The sequence below is a fragment of the Triticum urartu genome, chromosome 1A (genome assembly GCF_056163025.1).
Source record: "Triticum urartu cultivar PI428250 chromosome 1A, HENAU_Tu73, whole genome shotgun sequence".
Lineage (NCBI taxonomy): Eukaryota > Viridiplantae > Streptophyta > Magnoliopsida > Poales > Poaceae > Triticum > Triticum urartu.
The window spans coordinates 227,714,076-227,737,168 of record NC_141873.1 but is presented as its reverse complement, the minus strand read 5'-3'; positions in this window follow the sequence as shown (position 1 = coordinate 227,737,168).

Genomic DNA, 23,093 nt, shown 5'->3' with positions numbered 1-23,093 from the left:
GATCACATCTGACGAGTCCTCTGCCTGAGCTGCATTCATCAAATTGACCTTGGCGTGCTTGGGGTTATGCTTGACCATAGATGTACTTGCCGATCTGACAGGAGGAGGAGGAGGAAGACGCCTCTGGTTGAGACACTTGTTGGCATAGTGACCCTTCTGTTGGCACTTGTTGCACGTGACCTCTGAAAGCGGACGGTGATACGAAGCACTCGATCTTGGAGCTTGAGACGGAGTCTTGTTCTGAAAGCCAGGGTTGGGTGGGTGGGAAGAACCACTGCCACCTTTACTCTTCTGCTGAAACGACTGACGGAACGGAGGAGGAGGAAGCCAGAACTTCTGCTGCTTGGCCACTTGAGTAGAGGAAGAAGGAGTAGCATCTCTGACTCGCTTCCTGGAAGCATCACACCTCAACTGAGCAGCCTCTTGCTTCAGTGCCATGTTGTAGAACTCATCGTATCTCAAGGGCTCGAAGAGAACAAGAGCGAGCTGAATATCTTCTCTGAGACCACCCCTGAACTGGTATATCATGCTCTTCTCATCAGGCACGTCCTGCTTGGCAAAGCGGGCAAGCTTCTGGAACAACTTGCTGTAGTCATAGACAGACAAAGAGCCTTGCTTCAGATTGCGGAATTCCTCACGCTTGCTTTCAACCACGCTCTGCGGAATATGATGAGCTCGGAAATCTCGACGGAAATCATCCCAAGTGATAACACGTCCACCTCTGGAGTCCTTGTACTGCTGGAACCATTCTGCAGCTTGATCTTTGATTTGGAAGGAAGCGAACTTGACAAAGTCCTCAGGCCTGACGTTACTGCACTCGAAATGCTTACACAGATCCACAAGCCAATCGTCAGCATCGGTTGCCTCAACACAATTGCTGAAAGTCTTTGGCCCGTTAGCAAGGAACTGGTTGAGTGTAGCAAAGTGACTCTGATTGCTGCCTTGATTCCCTTGACTGCCTTGATTGCGCTCTTGGAGAATTTGCATGATCAGCTGAGTGTTTGCATTGGTTGCGGCCATCACAGCTTGCCATGCCTCTGGAGGAGGTGGAGGCGGTGGCGGATCAGGATTCGGAGTCGTGCGCGTTGGAGGAGCCATCCTGAAGAGGTTGACCACCATTAGCACATTGACAGATAAATATTGAAGCCGAATCCAACGGAATGAAAATTGCAACATATAGTCTTCACATCCGAACAAAATGAACGAATGCATTCCTCTTGAAATGGTCACATATCCATAAATTGAGAAGCCACGTAGAATTAAGGTAGAGAAATAAATCAACAAGGTACGGATCAAGAACGAATAATCGGTAAGAAATCCCAATCTCAAACCAATATCCGTGGAAGAAGAACTAGAGCTACTAGAATTCCCACCTATGAAACTCCCGAACTTTTCCGGTTATGCAATCAGGTGTTGGGGATACAGGGGAAGCATAATATCTCACCCAAACTAGCAAATCCTACATCCAGCTGTATCCATCCTTCAACACATAACCGAGAAAACTTCGGAAACCATCTACCTTAACCTTCGAAAAGCATCCGTTATACAAGTTATGGCGATACTCCCGAACTCCCGCCCCAGTACTGGGTGGCGTCGAGGTTATCTCACCAACAAACTGCATAAAAGAGATTTTTGATGTCGGCGAACATATCTCAAGTATTCCAGAATTGCAACGATAAAATTATGATGAAAACACCTCAGAGCTCAACTCCCCGGGACACTTCCACTAAACCCCTGACAGGACGCACCAAGACAGTATTCTCATCATAAGCCATCGGAACGATTCCAAGATACTCGCGTGATCCTAAATTTTTTTTTTAGTGAAATTTGAGAAGAGAAGAGTCAAAACTCTACGTCAGGATGCCTTACCAGAGCGATGAGGAGACTGGGAAGTAAAAAGAATTCCTAAGCTCTCCGATATATAATTCCTAAGTGACTCAAAACATTTTTTTTTCTAGACACAACTCGGCCGCTAAAAACGATCAAGCAATGGGGCTCCTAAGGTCGGGGAAGGCTCTGATTACCAACTTATAACACCCTCGATGCGACTATAGCTCCCACGTGTCGACGACTTAGAGACATAATCGCATTGAAGGCATATGTCGCAAGTTAGGCAATCTTCACAACATCCCATGTAATATGAATAATAAAGGGGAGAACATAGTTGGCTTACACTCGCCACGTCAATCAAGAACATAAATAACATTACATCATCCAAAACACTCATGGCCCGACTACGGCGCCAAAATAAAAGAGAACCCAACATGCGACACGGCCCTGAATCGAACCCCAACTAGGCACCACTACTGATCATCAGGAAAAGACATGTAGTAACGCTGAGAGTCTCGGTCCAATCCGGAAATGTTTAATCCCCACACACGAAAGAAAGCTAGAAATGGCCACCGGAGGAGAACGAAGCGCCGGAATGCAAAACGGACAACGGGGAAAAAGCTCGAATGCATGAGATGAACACGTATGCAAATGCAATGCACATGATGACATGATATGAGATGCATGACAAAGAAAACAACACACGGAGACAAAGACCCGAACCCGAGAAATAAATATAAATTAACGCCGGAAACGGCAAGAGTTGGAGTACAAATAGGGAAAGTTACATCCGGGGTGTTACAACACTCCACCACTACGAAAAGATCTCGTCCCGAGATCTAGGACTAAAAGAACTTCGGGTACTCAGAACGGAGGTGATCCTCACGTTCCCAGGTAGCTTCACGGTCGGAATGGTGTGACCACTTGACTTTGAGAAATTTGATTGACTTGTTGCGAGTCTTGCGTTCAGTCTCTTCAAGAATAGCAACTGGGTGCTCACGATAAGAGAGATCTTCTTGGAGCTCAATGTCCTCGAAGTTGACGGTGCGGTCAGGAGTCTTGAAGCACTTTAGAAGCTGAGAGACATGGAACACGTCATGAACATTTGCAAAGTTTGAAGGAAGCTCGAGTTGATAGGCGAGGTCGCCTCTCTTGCTGACAATCTTGAAAGGTCCCACGTATCTAGGGGCAAGCTTCCCTTTGATACCGAAGCGACGAGTACCTTTCATAGGAGAGACACGGAGGTAAACATGATCTCCGATCTCGAAAGCCAAATCACGGTGCTTACTATCATAGTAGCTCTTCTAGCGGGATTGGGCTGCTTTGAGGTTATCACGAATGACTTGGCACATTTCTTCTGCTTCTGTGATTAAGTCATTACCCAAAAGCTAACGTTCACCGGTTTCAGACCAGTTGAGAGGGGTACGGCACTTCCTGCCATACAGAATTTCAAATGGGGCCTTGCCCGAACTTGCTTGAAAACTATTGTTATAGGAGAATTTAGCATAAGGAAGACAATCCTCCCACTTCATGCCGAAGGCGAGCACACAAGCCCTGAGTATATCTTCAAGAATCTAGTTGACACGCTCGACTTGACCGCTTGTTTGAGGATGGAAAGCAGTGCTGAAGTGGATGTTAGTGCCCATGGCCTTCTGAAAAGAATCCCAAAATTTCGAGGTAAAGATGCTGCCACGGTCTGAAGATATCACTTGAGGAATACCGTGCAGAGAGACAATACGAGAGGTATAGAGTTCCGCCAATTGAGCTGCAGTGATCGACTCTTTGATAGGCAGAAAGTGAGCCACTTTGGTGAGTTTGTCGATGACAACAAATATAGCATCATTGCCACGCTTGGACTTTGGAAACCCAGTCACGAAGTCCATTTCAATGTGGTAAAACTTCCATTCTGGAATGGCAAGAGGTTGGAGGAGACCTGCTGGCCTTTGGTGTTCTACCTTCACTCTTCTGCAGACATCACATTCATTCACGAATTGAGCGATCTCGCGCTTCATTCGAGTCCACCAATAAGCTTGCTTGAGGTCCTGATACATCTTCGTGCTCCCAGGGTGGATGGAGAGGAGAGAATTGTGAGCCTCGTTCATGATCACTTTACGAAGGTCACCTTTAGGAACAACAATACGATCCTCGAAGAAGAGAGTGTCCTTGTCATCAAGGCGGCAACACTTGTACTTGGACTGACTCTTGGCAATCCCGATCTTCACCTTTTTCACCATAGCATCAAGAAGCTGGGCTTGGTGAATCTGGTCTTCTAAGGTAGGAGAGACTTGAAGGTTGGCGAGGAAACCTTGAGGAACAACTTGTAGATTAAGTTTGCGGAAAGCTTCACAAAGCTCGGGTTGATAAGGCTTGAGAATCAGACTGTTGCAGTAGGCCTTTCTGCTCAAAGCGTCAGCAATCACATTGGCCTTGCCTAGAGTGTACTCGATACTCGGATTATACTCTTGAATCATTTTGACCCATCGAGTTTGCCTGAGGTTGAGATTAGGCTGAGTGAAGATGTACTTGAGACTCTTGTGATCAGTGAAAATATCCACTTTTCTTCCCAATAGAAGATGTCTCCAAGTCAACAGAGCATGCACAACTGCCGCCAACTCGAGATCATGAGTGGGGTAGTTCTTCTCATTAGGCTTCAACTGGCGAGATTTATAAGAAACAACTTTCTTCTCTTGCATCAAAACTGCGCCAAGACCTTGGAGAGAGGCATCACAAAAGACCTCGTATGGCTTGGATTCATCAGGCGGAGTCAGAACTGGAGCGGTGATCAATTTCTCTTTCAAAGTGTTGAAAGCAATGTCACACTCCGGAGACCAAACGTACTTGACGTGCTTCTGAAGAAGATTTGAGAGTGGCTTCGCGATCTTAGAAAAGTTTTCAACGAATCTTCGGCAATAGCTTGCGAGACCGAGAAAACTGTGGAGTTGCTTCACGTTCTGAGGAGGTTCCCAATTCACAATTGCAGACACCTTCTTGGGATTCATGGCAATGCCCTTGGCAGAGATGATATGACCAAGATAAAGAACCTCATCAAGCCAAAATTCACACTTGGAGAACTTGGCGTAGAACTGATGTTCTCTAAGCTTATCAAGAACCACACGCAAGTGCTTGGCATGATCTTCCTTGTTCTTCGAGAAAACCAGAATATCGTCGAGATAGACCAAAACGAAGTCATTGGTGTAGGCGTTGAAAATGAAATTCATCATGCGAGAGAACGTCGGAGGAGCGTTGGCGAGGCCAAAAAACATGACAGTGTATTCATATGAACCAAAGCTTGTTCTGAATGCTGTCTTGGGAATATCTTCTTCACGAATGCGAATCTGGTGATAACCCATACGGAGATCAAGCTTGGAGAATACTTGGGCACCTTTGAGTTGTTCGAACAGCTCATTGATGTTGGGAAGTGGGTATTTGTTCTTGATGGTCTTCTTGTTCACTGGACGGTAATCAACACAAAGTCGTTCCGTTCCATCCTTCTTCTTCACAAAAAGAACACCACAACCCCACGGAGAAGAACTAGGCCGGATAAGACCCATTCTTTCTTGCTCATCGAGTTGCTTCTTCAGATCCTTCAACTCTTCAGGTCCGAGCTTGTAAGGACGTTTGCACACAGGTTCCGTACCAGGCTCAAGTTCAATAACGAATTCAACTGGCCGGTGCGGAGGCATTCCTGGGAGCTCTTCTGGAAAGACGTCTTGATATTCGCAAACGACTGGAATTTGAGAGATGCTATCCAATTCACCCTTCTCATTGAGAGAAAACAGACGAATGGTATTATCCCGAGCGGCAAAGACAATTACATCCTCAGACGAATGAGTCAATTGAATCTGCCTGGCAGCGCACTCAAGATGTGCCTTGTGCTTAGAAAGCCAATCCATTCCGAGAATAAGATCAATATCCGAGTTACCAAGCACCACCGGAGAAGAGAGAAACTTGTAATCGCCCAACGTGGTAGAGACATCGGGAGCAACCAAACTAGAAGTCAAAAGCTTGCCGGGAGAAACAACTTGCATGACTTTGGGCATAATCTCGGTATCAACATTGTGCTTCGATGCAAAAGGGCATGACAAAAAGGAATGCGATGCACCAGTGTCAAATAGAACTTTTGCAGGAACATCGTTAACAGGAAGGTTACCCATGATCACATCTGACGAGTCCTCTGCCTGAGCTGCATTCATCAAATTGACCTTGGCGTGCTTGGGGTTATGCTTGACCATAGATGTACTTGCCGATCTGACAGGAGGAGGAGGAGGAAGACGCCTCTGGTTGAGACACTTGTTGGCATAGTGACCCTTCTGTTGGCACTTGTTGCACGTGACCTCTGAAAGCGGACGGTGATACGAAGCACTCGATCTTGGAGCTTGAGACGGAGTCTTGTTCTGAAAGCCAGGGTTGGGTGGGTGGGAAGAACCACTGCCACCTTTACTCTTCTGCTGAAACGACTGACGGAACGGAGGAGGAGGAAGCCAGAACTTCTGCTGCTTGGCCACTTGAGTAGAGGAAGAAGGAGTAGCATCTCTGACTCGCTTCCTGGAAGCATCACACCTCAACTGAGCAGCCTCTTGCTTCAGTGCCATGTTGTAGAACTCATCGTATCTCAAGGGCTCGAAGAGAACAAGAGCGAGCTGAATATCTTCTCTGAGACCACCCCTGAACTGGTATATCATGCTCTTCTCATCAGGCACGTCCTGCTTGGCAAAGCGGGCAAGCTTCTGGAACAACTTGCTGTAGTCATAGACAGACAAAGAGCCTTGCTTCAGATTGCGGAATTCCTCACGCTTGCTTTCAACCACGCTCTGCGGAATATGATGAGCTCGGAAATCTCGACGGAAATCATCCCAAGTGATAACACGTCCACCTCTGGAGTCCTTGTACTGCTGGAACCATTCTGCAGCTTGATCTTTGAGTTGGAAGGAAGCGAACTTGACAAAGTCCTCAGGCCTGACGTTACTGCACTCGAAATGCTTACACAGATCCACAAGCCAATCGTCAGCATCGGTTGCCTCAACACAATTGCTGAAAGTCTTTGGCCCGTTAGCAAGGAACTGGTTGAGTGTAGCAAAGTGACTCTGATTGCTGCCTTGATTCCCTTGACTGCCTTGATTGCGCTCTTGGAGAATTTGCATGATCAGCTGAGTGTTTGCATTGGTTGCGGCCATCACAGCTTTCCATGCCTCCGGAGGAGGTGGAGGCGGTGGCGGATCAGGATTCGGAGTCGTGCACGTTGGAGGAGCCATCCTGAAGAGGTTGACCACCATTAGCACATTGACAGATAAATATTGAAGCTGAATCCAACGGAATGAAAATTGCAACATATAGTCTTCACATCCGAACAAAATGAACGAATGCATTCCTCTTGAAATGGTCACATATCCATAAATTGAGAAGCCACGTAGAATTAAGGTAGAGAAATAAATCAATAAGGTACGGATCAAGAACGAATAATCGGTAAGAAATCCCAATCTCAAACCAATATCCGTGGAAGAAGAACTAGAGCTACTAGAATTCCCACCTATGAAACTCCCGAACTTTTCCGGTTATGCAATCAGGTGTTGGGGATACAGGGGAAGCATAATATCTCACCCAAACTAGCAAATCCTACATCCAGCTGTATCCATCCTTCAACACATAACCGAGAAAACTTCGGAAACCATCTACCTCAACGGAGTTACGGTTTGGAAATGGCGAGCATTTCAAAAATGACAACGGTCTGCGATTTATAGCAAGTAGGCATCTAAATGTAACGAAATGAACATGCTACAGCCACCAAACATGACAACAAAATACATGGCAGGGATGCACACAAGATTCTTAACAAAAGACTAGAGCTGAGCCACGGCCAATTCATCCATTATGAGGTTCAAACAAGCATGGCAAAAACGCAAATGCAGAATAGATTTCAGACTTGGTGAAATTAACACTTGTCTGAAATTTCAGATCACGAAGCCCTCTTTGGAGCAGCAAAACAATATGATACATGACCTGATTAAGACAAATAAGAACATGTCATGGAGCTACTCAACAAGCTTAACAAAAGTCCCTAAGTGACCTGGGGCCAAAAGGGATCACAAAATATACTAACGGGCACACGAACATAGCAAAAACATAATCAGTTTTCAGACTTAGTGAAAACTGAGACATGCTGAAATATAACTCACGAAGGCATGTAAACGAGCTCGATGCACTCACTACGGTGCAAGTCATGGCAAGGCAACCATACATCCATTAAGAAGGCACAAAATACAAGCTAGACATGGCAAGAACAATGGCATAGCATGCACGGATCAACTACAACAACGTCGACAAAATCGCAAACGAGTTGACGATCTGCCCAGATTCACCATGAAGCAAAAGTAGAGATCGATTGACTCAAGCTAGGGTGATCCATAATTTCAAACAAAGACATTGATGGATAGAGCATAACATGATTAACAAAACTCCTTTACTGATCATCCTCAAAAGAGGCATGGATCACTAGGAAACAAGCTGAACATATGGCATCATGAACTAAATAATCCCAGACTTAGTGAAAACAACTAAGTCTCTGAAAACAGATTTCCTGGGTGCCTCACTTTGCAAGCTTGCACAAGTCACCACACACATCCTAAAAATGCATGGGTTGCACCTCTGGAAAGAAGACAAAATCCTTAACAAAACATATGAAGGACTCACAGGCATAGCATGCACACAATAATCATGGCAAAAATGACAAAAGTCTAAGATGAACTAGCAGATCTGACAATTAACTCACGAAGCCTCCTTCTAACAGCATTTTTGGCATCAAGATGAGCTTAAATGAAAAAGATGCAATGGTATGAAATGATGTACTCATCGAGGCGAACATTTTGATATACTATATGTCCAAATCGGAGCTACGAATGCGGAGATACCACTGGTCAAAGTATGCACAAAAAATTAGGGTTCGGGGAGGCAAAAGTCAACCGTGAGGAGTAGATCTCAGATCTGGCACTGTTCACCGGCACGGATTCTGAGGCTCGCCGGAGAAGGAGCTCGCCGGAGCTCGAGGTGGGACGCGGCGGCCGGAGTGGTGGGGAAGGCGGCGCCGGCGACGAGGTGGCGAGGGGCGGCGGCCGGCGACGAGGCGGCCCTGGGCGGCGCTTGCCCCGGCCGGAAATGGCGAGGCGGCGGCGGTCTTCGCGGGCAGCGGCGATGGAGCACGGCGGCGCGGGCGGCGGAGGACGGCGGCGCTGGCGGCGGGGAACGGCGGCGCGGGCGGCGGATCGCGCGGGCTCTCGGGGGCCAGATCTGGGCCTCGGGCCCGGCGGCGGCGAGGTGGCTCTGCCACGTGGCGAGCGGCGGTTCGCTGGGGCGGCGGCGGCGGACGTGTCCGGCTAGGCTCCGGACATGTCCGGCGGCTGGAGATCTGTTTTTTTTGCTAGGGTTGGACGGGGAGAGATCCGAGATTTGGAAAAGGGGGGCTATTTATAGGCATAAGTGGAGCTAGGAGAGTCCAAATTAGGTGCGGTTTTCAGCCACGCGATCGTGATCGAACGCTCTAGGACATGGAGCAGAGTTTGGTGGGTTTTAGGCCAAATTGGAGGGGTGTTGGGCTGCAACACACACGAGGCCTTTTTGGTCCCTCGGTTAACCGTTGGAGTATCAAACGAAGTCCAAATGATACGAAACTTGACAGGTGGTCTACCGGTAGTAAACCAAGGCCGCTTGGCAAGTCTCGGTCCAATCCGGAAATGTTTAATCCGCACACACGAAAGAAAGCTAGAAATGGCCACCGGAGGAGAACGAAGCGCCGGAATGCAAAACGGACAACGGGGAAAAAGCTCGAATGCATGAGATGAACACGTATGCAAATGCAATGCACATGATGACATGATATGAGATGCATGACAAAGAAAACAACACACGGAGACAAAGACCCGAACCCAAAAAATAAATATAACTTAACGCCAGAAACGGCAAGAGTTGGAGTACAAATAGGGAAAGTTACATCCGGGGTGTTACACCCCGGCGGTATGATGACAGGCGTCCGTATGGTGATGAGCGGAGGGCTCTAGTCGACCCACGAGAGCCTGGGTTCGATTCTAGATCACTCCTCGTACAAGGTTTGGTCGACACGGGCCGGGCACACAGAGAGGGACAAGACAGAGACTGCCCGACTGGAAGTAGAGCATTTGTGTTTGGGCCCGAATGTTTCAGCAAAGCCACCCGAGCTGCTGAGATTCCCCCCAACTTCAGGTTGGCGACGGGCGTAAGTAAGTTCACCGGTGAGTCGAAGCCCGACACATGGCTAGAAGATTATAGAGTGGCTGTGCAGATTGGTGGAGGCAACGATGAGGTAGCCATGAAGCACCTCCCCTTGATGCTTGAGGGTTCGGCCAGAGCTTGGTTGAATCAGTTGGCCCCAGGGAGTATCTTCTATTGGGAAGAGCTAGCTCGAGTGTTTATCAAAACATTCGAGGGCACCTGCAAGCGACTTGCTGGGCTGACTGAATTGCAGCACTGTGTTCAGAAGTAGAATGAGACTTTGAGAAACTTCATCCAGAGATGGACTACCCTTCATCACACTGTAGAAAATGTGTCAGAGCACCAGGTAGTTTGCGCCTTCAAAGAGGGCGTCCTATACAGAGAGTTCAATCTGAAATTCGGTCGGTCCGGAGACATGTCTTTGACCTGAATGATGGAAATAGCCACTCGTTATGCTAACGGCGAAGAGGAAGACCGACTCCACAGTGGCAAGGGAAAATCAGTTGCCCAAGACACCAGAGGTGGAAATTCCGTTCGGAAGCAGAAGCGCAAGGCTGAAGTTGCTGGTCCCACTGAGGTTGCAGTTCTGAATCAAGGAAAATTTCAGAGGAAAACTAAGGGGCCGTGGGTTCCCAAGAAGGTGAAGGATCAGGCCAGTAATGACGTCCTTGATTTACCGTGTCACATACACACGAAAAAAGATGAAGAGGGTAATTTGATTCTACCCAAGCATACCACTCGACAGTGTCGGCTCCTGATTCAGCAATTCAGAGAGGGCCAGCCCCAGAGAAGGACTCTGATAAGGAAGAAGAGAAAGAAGAAGATGATGGTTACCGCAATGTGAATGCTACTTTGGTGATTTTTGCTGACTTAGAGAGAAAAAGTCGACTGAAAGTTATCAACAAAGAAGTGAACATGGTTGCTCCAGCAACCATGGAGTATTTGAAGTGGTCAAAAACTCTCATTACATTCGACCAGTACGATTACCCAGCGCACGTTGCCACCCCCGGGCGGCAAGCGTTGGTGGTCGACCCAGTCGTTGGGGGCACCCGACTGACCAAGGCTCTAATGGATGGTGGCAGTGGATTGAACATTCTGTATGCTGAGACCCTCCGAGGGATGGGCATTCCGTTGTCCAAACTCAGTGAGAGCAACATGCGATTCCACGGAGTCATCCCAGGAAAGAAAGCAGATTCACTCGGTCAGATCACCCTTGATGTGGTTTTCGGTGATTAAAAGAACTATCGCAAGGAGAAGTTGATGTTTGAGGTGGTAGATTTCCACAACGCATATCATGCAATTCTGGGCAGAACCGCGTATGCTCATTTCATGGCTCGACCGTGTTACGTAATCTTAAGTTGAAGATGCTAGGGCCCAGAGGAGTGATCACGGTCACAGGGAATCGACAGAGAGCAGAGGAGTGTCTTCAGAAAGGCTCCAAGATTGCCGATGAGTAGATGGCAGCAGTAGAGATGGAAGAATATAAGAAGAATGCAGATCTGAGTGATTTGTTGCGAGCTAAGAAGCCTGCTTCAGAGTCTGCATTTCAATCGGCAGGAGAAACAAATCCTGTCAACATTCACCCGGAAGACCCCAATGCTGCTCTAATTCACATCTCAACAACACTCGACAGTAAATAGGAATAAGCGCTCATCCAGTTCCTCCATGAGAACTGGGACATCTTCGCATGGAAACCATCTGACATGCCGGGTGTACCCAGGGGACTGGCTAAGCACCGTTTGCGTGTCGACCCAAAAGCAAAACTTGTTAAGGAACACCTCTGTTGGTCCACCGTGGAGAAGAAGAAGGCAATTGGCGAAGAGGTGGCTCGACTTTTGGCAGCTGAGTTCAACCGCAAGATATACCACTCCGAGTGGCTCGCCAATGTCGTCATGGTCCCAAAGAAAGACGATTCAATTCGTATGTGTATCGATTTCAAGCACATCAATCGGGCCTGCCCGAGAGATCACTTCCCTCTCCCCCGCATCGACCAGATTGTCGATTCAACTGCAGGGTGTGAGCGTTTATCCTTTTTGGACGCATATTCCGGGTACTATCAGATCTGACTATATGGACCCGATGAGAAAAATGGCCTTCATCACCCCATGTGGGTGCTTTTGTTATATTACCATGCCCTTCAGCCTCAAGAATGCTGGTGCCACGTTCATGCGCATGATTCAGAAGTGCATGCTCACTCAAATCAGTCGAAACATGGAAGCGTACATGGATGATATCGTGGTCAAGTCACGTAAAAGTTCCGACCTATAGACTGACCTCGCTGAAACATTTGCCAACCTAAGAAGATATGACATCAAGCTCAATCCGTCGAAGTTCAAATTCGGAGTCCTAGGCGGAAAGTTACTCGGTTTTCTCATTTCCGAACGAGGGGTCGACGCAAACAGAAAAGATTGGAGCAATTCTCTGAATGAAACGTCCTGTGCGTGTGCATGATGTTCAGAAGCTTACTGGTTGTTTGGCTGCATTGAGCCGATTCATCTCTCGTCTCGATGAAAAGGCATTACCTCTTTACCGACTGATGAAGAAGTCTGACAAGTTCGAGTGACCCCCGAAGCTGAAGCAGCATTTGTAGAGCTCAAAGCCCTGCTTTCCACCCAGCTGGCGCTTGCTGCTCCAGTCAGCAAAGAGCCTCTATTGTTATATATCGCAGCCACTGGACAAGTTGTCAGCACAGTGCTCACAGTCGAGCGGGAAGAAGAAGGCAAAGCCTACAAAGTTCAATGCCCGGTGTACTATATTTCTGAAGTCTTGACTCCATCTAAGCAAAGGTATCCGCATTACCAGAAGCTTGTCTACGGGATTTATTTGACCACAAAAAAGTTGCACATTACTTCGCAGACCACTCAATTTCAATCGTCAACGACGCTCCATTATCAAAAATTCTAAACAAATCAAGATGCAACCGGTCGAGTGGCCAAGTGGGTGATTGAACTCCTTCCTTTGGATATCAAGTTCGAAACAAAGAAAGCAATCAAGTCTCAGGCAATAGCAGATTTTCTGGCCGAGTGGATCGAGCAGCAACAACCGACACAAGTTCACTCGGAACATTGGACTATGTTCTTTGATGGGTCCAAGATGTTGAACGGATCTAGTGCTGGAGTGGTCCTAGTGTTCCTAAGAGGCGATAAACTCATTTATGTCCTCTAGATTCAGTTCGACTCCTCAAACAATGAAGCCGAGTATGAGGCACTTCTGTATGGATTGCGTATGGCCATCTCACTCGGCGTCCGTCGCCTGATGGTCTATGGCAACCCAGATTTGGTGGTCAATCAGGTAATGAAGGAGTGGGACATTAGGAGCCCTGCCATGACTGGTTACTGCAATGTAGTGAGAAAATTAGAGAAGAAGTTTGAAGGGTTGGAGCTCCACCACAGACCCCGACTCAAGAATCAAGCAGCTGATGATCTGGCGAAGATAGGCTCCACTCGGAAGCCTATTCCCAGTAATGTGTTCTTGGAGCATCTCCATACCCCATTAGTTCAAGAAGATCCTTTTACAGAGGAGCCCCTGCAACCGATAAGTTCAACCAATCCGACTAAGATTGAAGTTCCAACAGTAGTTGGCTTGATCATGGAGGTTTTAGTGATCACTCCCGACTGGACGGTGCCATATATTGCATCTCTGCTCAGGTAGGAGCTCCCAGAGGACGAAGATGAGGCCCGCCAGATTGTACGCAGATCCAAAGCCTTCATGGTGATAAGTGGACAGCTTTACAGAGAAAGTGTTACTGGAGTAGCTCAGCATTAAATCTCCAGAAGAAGGTCGACTGATCTTAAATGAGATCCACTCGGGGACCTGTGGTCACCACGCGTCCTCTCGGACCATCGTGGCCAAAGCATACCCCGCGGGATTCTACTGGTCGTGAGCGAATGAGATGGCTAAAGATATAGTCGACAAATGCGAAGGCTGCCAGTTTTACTCAAACATGTCTCACAAGCCAACATCTGCCTTGAGGACTATTCCACTCATCTGGCCTTTTGAAGTTTGGGGGTTGGATATGGTTGGACCTTTCAAGACTGGCAGAAGCAGTTTCACTCATTTGCTCATAACAGTCGACAAGTTCACCAAGTGGATCGAAGCCAAGCCTATCAAGAATCTTGATTCAAGCACTACCAATAGCTTCATCAGAGAGCTAATATTCCGATATGGAGTTCCTCACAACATTATCATAGATAACAACTCCAACTTTGATTATGATGAGTTCAGAGCATTCTGCGCTTCCCAAGGTACTCGGGTCGATTATGCACCCGTAGTCGAATGGACAGGCTGAAAGAGCGAATGGCTTGATCCTTCAAGGACTGAAACCTCAATTGATGCGCGACCTCAAGCATGCGACTGGAGCTTGGGTGACTAAGTTGCCGTCTGTCTTGTGGGGATTGAGAACGACTCCTAATTGGTCGACTGATTGAACCCCTTTATTCATGGTATATGGCGCTGAAGCTGTGCTCCTGAGTGATTTGCTGCACAATGCTCCCCGAGTGGAACTCTTCTCTGAAGCTGAAACAGAACAGGCACGCCAGTATGCAATTGATCTCCTAGAAGAAGAACGAGAGATGGATCTGATCCGGTCGACCATCTATCAACAAGACCTGCGTTGATTCCATGCCCGAAATGTCAGAGGCCGAGTGTTTCAAGAAGGAGACCTTGTGCTCCAAGTGCACTAGAAATGACCTCACAAGCTCGCTCCGGCCTGGGAAGGGCCCTTCATCATCACCAAGGTGCTCCACAACGGGGTGTATCACCTCTACAACGTAGCAAGAAAGAAGATGCGCCATGCTCATGGAATGCGGACCCGCTCCGCCATTTTTATACCTAAGCACTCGGATCGATGAGTTGTAATAAGAATCCTTCAGTTTGCTTATCATATACATGATTTTTGCAGTATCTTAAATGATTGTTTTCACATAAGCATGTGTGTTCAAATTGTTGGGGAACGCAGTAATTTCAAAAAAATTCCTACGCACACGCAAGATCCCTCTAGGTGATGCATAGCAACGAGAGGGAGAGTGTTGTCTATGTACCCCCGTAGACCATAAGCGGAAGCGTTATGATAACGCGGTTGATGTAGTCGTACGTCTTCACGATCCGACCGATCCTAGCACCGAAGGTATGACACCTCCATGATCTGCACACGTTCAGCTCGGTGACGTCCCACGAACTCTAGATCCAGTTGAGTGTCGAGGGAGAGCTTCGTCAGCAAGACGACGTGATGACGGTGATGATGAAGTTACAGACGCAGGGCTTCGCCTAAGCACTACAATGAAATGAATGAGGTGGAAATCTGTGTAGAGGGGCACCGCACACGGCTAAGAGATCAATCTTGTGTGTTCTAGGGTGCCCCCTGTTGGGGAACGTAGTAATTTCAAAAAATTTCCTATGCACACGCAAGATCACGGTGATGCATAGCAATGAGAGGGGAGAGTGTTGTCTACGTACCCTCATAGACCGTAAGCGAAAGCGTTATGACAATGCGGTTGATGTAGTCGTACGTCTTCACGATGGACCAATCCTAGTACCGAAAGTACGACACCTACGTGATCTGCACACGTTCGGCTCGGTGACGTCCCACGAACTCACGATCCAGCAGAGTGTCGAGGGAGAGCTTCGTCAGCATGACGACGTGATGATGGTGATGATGATGCTACCGGAACAGGGCTTCACCTAAGCACCGCTACGATATGACCGAGGTGGATTATGGTGGAGGGGGGCACCGTACACGACTGGAAACAATCAACTTGTGTGTTCCAGGGTGCCCCTGCCCCCGTATATAAAGGAGCAAGGGGGGAGGCCGGCCGGCCCTAGGGCGCGCCAAGGAGGGGAGGAGTCCTCCTCCTAGTAGGAGTAGGACTCCCCCTTTCCTAGTCCAACTAGGAGGGGAAGGGGAAGGAAGGAAGGGAGAGGAAGAGGAGAAGGAAGGGGGGGCGCCCCCCTCCCTAGTCCAATTCGGACTCCCTATAGAGAGGGGGCGCAGCTGCCCCTTGTGGGCTGCCTCCCCTCTTCCCTATGGCCCATGAAGGCCCAACTTTCCCCCCGGGGGGGGGGGGGTGGTGGTTCCGGTAACCCTCCCACACTCCTGTTTTCTCCGAAATCACCCGAAACACTTCTGGTGTCCAAATATAGTTGTCCAATATATCAATCTTTATGTCTCGACCATTTCGAGACTCCTCGTCATGTCCGTGATCATATTCGGGACTCCGAACTACCTTCAGTACATCAAAAAACATAAACTCATAATACCGATCATTATCGAACGTTAAGCGTGCGGACCCTACGGGTTCGAGAACTATGTAGACATGACCGAGACACATCTCCGATTAATAACCAATAGCGGAACCTAGATGTTCATATTGGCTCCCACATATTCTACGAAGATCTTTATCGGTCAAACCGCATAACAACATACGTTGTTCCTTTTGTCATCGGTATGTAACTGGCCCGAGATTCGATCGTCGGTATCCCAATACCTAGTTCAATCTCATTACCGACAAGTCTCTTTACTCATTCCGTAATGTATCATCCCGCAACTAAATCATTAGTCACATTGCTTGCAAGGCTTATAGTGATGTGCATTACCGAGAGGGCCCAGAGATACCTCTCCGATACTTGGAGTGACAAATCCTAATCTCGATCTATGCCAACTCAACAAACACCATCGGAGACACCTGTAGAGCATCTTTATAGTCACCCAGTTACATTGTGATGTTTGATAGCACACTAAGTGTTCCTCCGGTATTCGGGAGTTGCATGATCTCATAGTCATAGGAACATGTATACGTTATGGAGAAAGCAATAGCAACAAACTAAACGATCATCGTGCTAACCTAACGTATGGGTCAAGTCAATCACATCATTCTCTAATGATGTGATCCCGTTAATCAAGTGACAATTCATGTCTATGGTTAGGAAACATAACCATCATTGATTCAACGAGCTAGTCAAGTATAGGCATACTAGTGACACTCTGTTTGTCTATGTATTCACACATGTACTAAGTTTTCGGTTAATACAATTCTAGCATGAATAATAAACATTTATCATGATATAAGGAAATATAAATAACAACTTTATTATTGCCTCTAGGGCATATTTCCTTCAGTCTCCCACTTGCACTAGAGTCAATAATCTAGATTACGTTGTAATGATTCTAACACCCATGGATTCTTGGTGCTGATCATGTTTTGCTCGCGAGAGAGGCTTAGTCAACGGGTTTGCAACATTCAGATCCGTATGTATCTTGCAAATCTCTATGTCTCCCTCCTTGACTTGATCGCGGATGGAATTGAAGCGTCTCTTGATGTGCTTGGTTCTCTTGTGAAATCTGGATTCCTTTGCCAAGGCAATTGCACTAATATTGTGACAAAAGATTTTCATTGGACCTGATGCACTAGGTATGACACCTAGATCAGATATGAACTCCTTCATCCAGACTGCTTCATTTGCTGCTTCCGAAGCAGCTATGTACTCTGCTTCACACGTAGATCCCGCCATGACGCTTTGCTTGGAATGCACCAACCGACAACTCCACCATTTAATAAAAATACGTATCCGATTTGTGACTTAGAGTCATCCGGATCAGTGTCAAAGCTTGCATCGACGTTACCGTTTACGACGAACTCTTTGTCACCTCCATAAATGAGAAACATATCCCTAGTCCTTTTCAGGTATTTCAGGATGTTCTTGACCGCTGTCCAGTGATCCACTCTTGGATTACTTTGGTACCTCCCTGCTAAACTAATAGCAAGGCACACATCATGTATCGTACACAACATTTCATACATGATAGAACCTATGGCTGAAGCATAGGGAATGACTTCCATTTTCTCTCTATCTTCTGAAGTGGTCGGGCATTGAGTCTGACTCAATTTCACACCTTGTAACACAGGCAAGAACCCTTTCTTTGCCTGATCCATTTTGAACTTCTTCAAAACTTTATCAAGGTATGTACTTTGTGAAAGTCCAATTAAGCATCTTGATCTATCTCTATAGATCTTGATGCCCAATATATAAGCAGCTTCACCAAGGTCTTTCATTGAAAAATTCTTATTCAAGTATCCTTTTATGCTATTTAGAAATTCGGTATCATTTCCGATCAACAATATGTCATCTACATATAATATCAGAAGTGCTACGGAGCTCCCACTCACTTTCTTGTAAATACAGGCTTCTCCAAAAGTCTGTATAAAACCATATGCTTTGATCACACTATCAAAGCGTATATTCCGACTCCGAGAGGCTTGCACCAGTCCATAAATGGATCGCTGGAGCTTGCACACTTTGTTAGCACCTTTTGGATCGACAAAACCTTCTGGTTGCATGATATACAACTCTTCTTTAAGATATCCATTTAGGAATGCAGTTTTGAAATCCATTTGCCAAATTTCATAATCATAAAATGTGGCAATTGCTAACATGATTCGGACAGAGTTAAGCATCGCTACAGGTGAGAAGGTCTCATCGTAGTCAACTCTTTGAACTTGTCAAAAACCTTTTGCAACAAGTCGAGCTTTGTAAACAGTAACATTACCATCAGCGTCAGTCTTCTTCTTGAAGATCCATTTATTCTCTATGGCCTGCCGATCATCGGGATAGTCAACCAAAGTCCACACTTTGTTCTCATACATGGATCCCATCTCAGATTTCATGGCCTCGAGCCATTTTGCGGAATCTGGGCTCATCATTGCTTCCTCATAGTTCGTAGGTTCGTCATGGTCAAGTAACATGAACTCCAAAACAGGATTACCGTACCACTCTGGTGCGGATCTTACTCTGGTTGACCTACGAGGTTCGGTAGTAACTTGATCAGAAGTTTCATGATCATCATCATTAGCTTCCTCACTTACTGGTGTAGGAATCACTGGAACTGATTTCAGTGATGAACTACTTTCCAATAAGGGAGTAGGTACAATTACCTCATCAAGTTCTACTTTCCTCCCACTCACTTCTTTCGAGAGAAACTCTTTCTCTAGAAAGGATCCATTCTTAGCAACGAATATCTTGCCTTCAGATCTGTGATAGAAGGTGTACCCAATGGTCTCCTTTGGGTATCCTATGAAGACACATTTCTCCGATTTGGGTTTGAGTTTATCAGGTTGATGTTTTTTCACATAAGCATCGCAACCCCAAACTTTAAGAAGCGACAACTTGGGTTTCTTGCCAAACCACAGTTCATAAGGTGTCGTCTCAGCGGATTTAGATGGTGCCCTATTTAACGTGAATGCAGCTGTCTCAAAAGCATAACCTCAAAACGATAGCGGTAAATCAGTAAGAGACATCATAGATCGCACCATATCTAGTAAAGTAAGATTACGACATTCAGACACACCATTATGCTGTGGTGTTCCGGGTGGCATGAGTTGCGAAACTATTCCGCATTATTTCAAATGAAGACCAAACTCGTAACTCAAATATTCTCCTCCAAGATCAGATCGTAGAAATTTTATTTTCTTGTTACGATGATTTTCCACTTCACTCCGAAATTCTTTGAACTTCTCAAATGTTTCAGACTTATGTTTCATTAAGTAGATATACCCATATCTGCTCAAATCATTTGTGAAGGTGAGAAAATAACAATATCCGCCGCGAGCCTCAATGTTCATTGGACCACATACATCAGTATGTATGATTTCCAATAACTCTGTTGCTCGCTCCATTGTTTCGGAGAATGGAGTTTTAGTCATCTTGCCCGTGAGGTATGGTTCACAAGTACGAAGTGATTCATAATCAAGTGATTCCAGAAGTCCATCAGAATGGAGTTTCTTCATGCGCTTTACACCAATATGACCGAAACGGCAGTGCCACAAATAAGTTGCACTATCATTATCAACTCTGCATCTTTTGGCTTCAATACTATGAAGATGTGTATCACTACTATCAAGATTTAGTAAAAATAGACCAGTCATCAAGGGTGCATGACCATCAAAAATATTACTCATATAAATAGAACAACCATTATTCTCTGATTTAAATGAATAACCGTCTCGCATTAAACAAGATCTAGATATAATGTTCATGCTCAACGCTTGCACCAAATAACAATTATTTAGGTCTAAAACTAATCCCGAAGGTAGATGTAGAGGTAGCGTGCCGACGGCGATCACATCGACTTTGGAACCATTTCCCACGCGCATCGTCACCTCGTCCTTAGCCAATATTCGCTTAATCTGTAGCCCCTGTTTCTAGTTGCAAATGTTAGCAACTGAACCAGTATCAAATACCCAAGCACTACTGCGAGCATTAGTAAGGTACACATTAATAACATGTATATCAAATATACCTTTCACTTTGCCATCCTTCTTCTCCGCCAAATACTTGGGGTAGTTCCGCTTCCAGTGACCAGTCCCTTTGCAGTAGAAGCACTCAGTCTCAGGCTTAGGTCCAGACTTGGGTTTCGTCACTTGAGCAACAACTGGATTGTTGTTCCTCTTGAAGTTCCCCTTCTTCCCTTTACCCTTTTTCTTGAAACTGGTGGTCTTGTTGACCATCAACACTTGATGCTCCTTCTTGATTTCTACCTCCGCAGCCTTTAGCATTGCGAAGAGCTCAGGAATCGTCTTATCCATCCCTTGCATATTATAGTTCATCACGAAGCTCTTGTAGCTTGGTGGCAGTGATTGAAGAACTCTATCAATGACACTATCATCAGGAAGATTAACTCCCAGTTGAGTCAAGTGGTTGTGGTACCCAGACATTCTGAGTATATGTTCACTTATAGAACTATTCTCCTCCATCTTGCAGCTGTAGAACTTATTGGAGACTTCATATCTCTCAATCCAGGCATTTGCTTAAAATATTAACTTCAACTCCTGGAACATCTCATATGCTCCATGACGTTCAAAACGTCGTTGAAGTCCCGGTTCTAAGCCGTAAAGCATGCACACTGAACTATCGAGTAGTCATCCACTTTGCTCTGTTGGGTGTTCACAACATCTAGCGTTGCTCCTGCAGCGGGTTTGTCACCTGGCGGTGCTTCCAGGACGTAATTCTTCTGTGCATCAATGAGGATAATCCTCAAGTTACGGACCCAGTCCGTGTAGTTTCTATTATCATCTTTCAACTTAGCTTTCTCTAGGAACGCATTAAAAATTCAACGGAACAACAACACGGGCCACCTATCTACAACAACATAGACATGCAAAATACTATCAGGTACTAAGTTCACGATAAATGAAAGTTCAATTAATCAAATTACTTAAGAACTCCCACTTAGATAGACATCTCTCAAATCATCTAAGTGATCACGTGATCCATATCAACTAAACCATGTCCGATCATCACGTGAGATGGAGTAGTTTTCAATGGTGAACATCACTATGTTGATCATATCTACTATATGATTCACGCTCGACCTTTCGGTCTTAGTGTTCCGAGGCCATATCTGCATATGCTAGGCTCATCAAGTTTAACCCGAGTATTCTGCGTGTGCAAAATTGGCTTGCACCCGTTGTATGTGAACGTAGAGCTTATCACACCCGATTATCACGTGGTGTCTCGGCACGATGAATTGTAGCAACGGTGCATACTCAGGGAGAACACTTATACCTTGAAATTTAGTGAGAGATCATCTTATAATTCTACCGCCGAACTAAGAAAAATAAGATGCATAAAGGATAAACATCACATGCAATCAATATAAGTTATATGATATGGCCATCATCATCTTGTGCCTTTGATCTCCATCTCCGAAGCACCGTCATGATCACCATCGTCACCGGCTTGACACCTTGATCTCCATCGAAGCATCGTTGTCTGCTCGCCAACTATTGCTTCTACGACTATCGCTACCGCTTAGTGATAAAGTAAAGAAATTACATGGCGATTGCATTTCATACGATAAAGCGACAACCATATAGCTCCTGCCAGTTGCCGATAACTATGTTACAAAACATGATCATCTCATACAATAAAATTTAGCATCATGACTTGACCATATCACATCACAACATGCCCTGCAAAAACAAGTTAGACGTCCTCTACTTTGTTGTTGCAAGCTTTACGTGGCTGCTACGGGCCGAGCAAGAACCGTTCTTACCTACGCATAAAAAACCACAACGCGGTATAGTGATTGCTTTTTGATCTTCAGAAAGAACCCTGTTCATTGAATCCGATTCAACTAAAGTTGGAGAAACTGACACCCACCAGCCACCTGTATGTGAAGCATGTCGGTAGAACCAGTCTCGCGTAAGCGTACGCGTAATGTCGGTCTAGGCCGCTTCATCCAACAATACCGCCGAATAAAGAATCAACTAGTGATGGCAAGCAATATGTATATACCCACGCCCACAACTCCTGTGTGTTCTACTCGTGCATATAACATCTACGCATAAACCTGGCTCGGATGCCACTCTTGGGGAACGCAGTAATTTCAAAAAAATTCCTACGCACAAGCAAGATCATGGTGATGCATAGCAACGAGAGGGGAGAGTGTTCTCTACGTACCCTCGTAGACCGTAAGCGGAAGCATTATGACAACGCGGTTGATGTAGTCGTACGTCTTCACGATCAGCCGATCCTAGTATCAAAAGTATGACACCTCCGCGATCTGCACACGTTTGGCTCGGTGATGTCCCACGAACTCACGATCCAGCAGAGTGTCGAGGGAGAGTTTCGTCAGCATGACGGCGTGATGACAGCGATGATGATGCTACCGGAACAGGGCTTCGCCTAAGCACCGCTATGATATGACCGAGGTGGATTATGGTGGAGGGGGGCACCGCACATAGCTGGAAATAATCAACTTGTGTGTTCTAGGGTGCCCCCTGCCCCCATATATAAAGGAGAAAGGGGGAGGCCGGCCGGCCCTAGGGTGCGCCAAGGAGGGGAGGAGTCCTCCTCCTAGTAGGAGTAGGACTCCCCCTTTCCTAGTCCAACTAGGAGGGGAAGGGGAAGGAAGGAAGGGAGAGGAAGAGGAGAAGGAAAGGGGGGGGGCGCCCCCCTCCCTAGTCTAATTCGGACTCCCTATAGGGAGGGGGTGCAGCTGCCCCTTGTGGGCTGCCTCCCTTCTTCCCTAT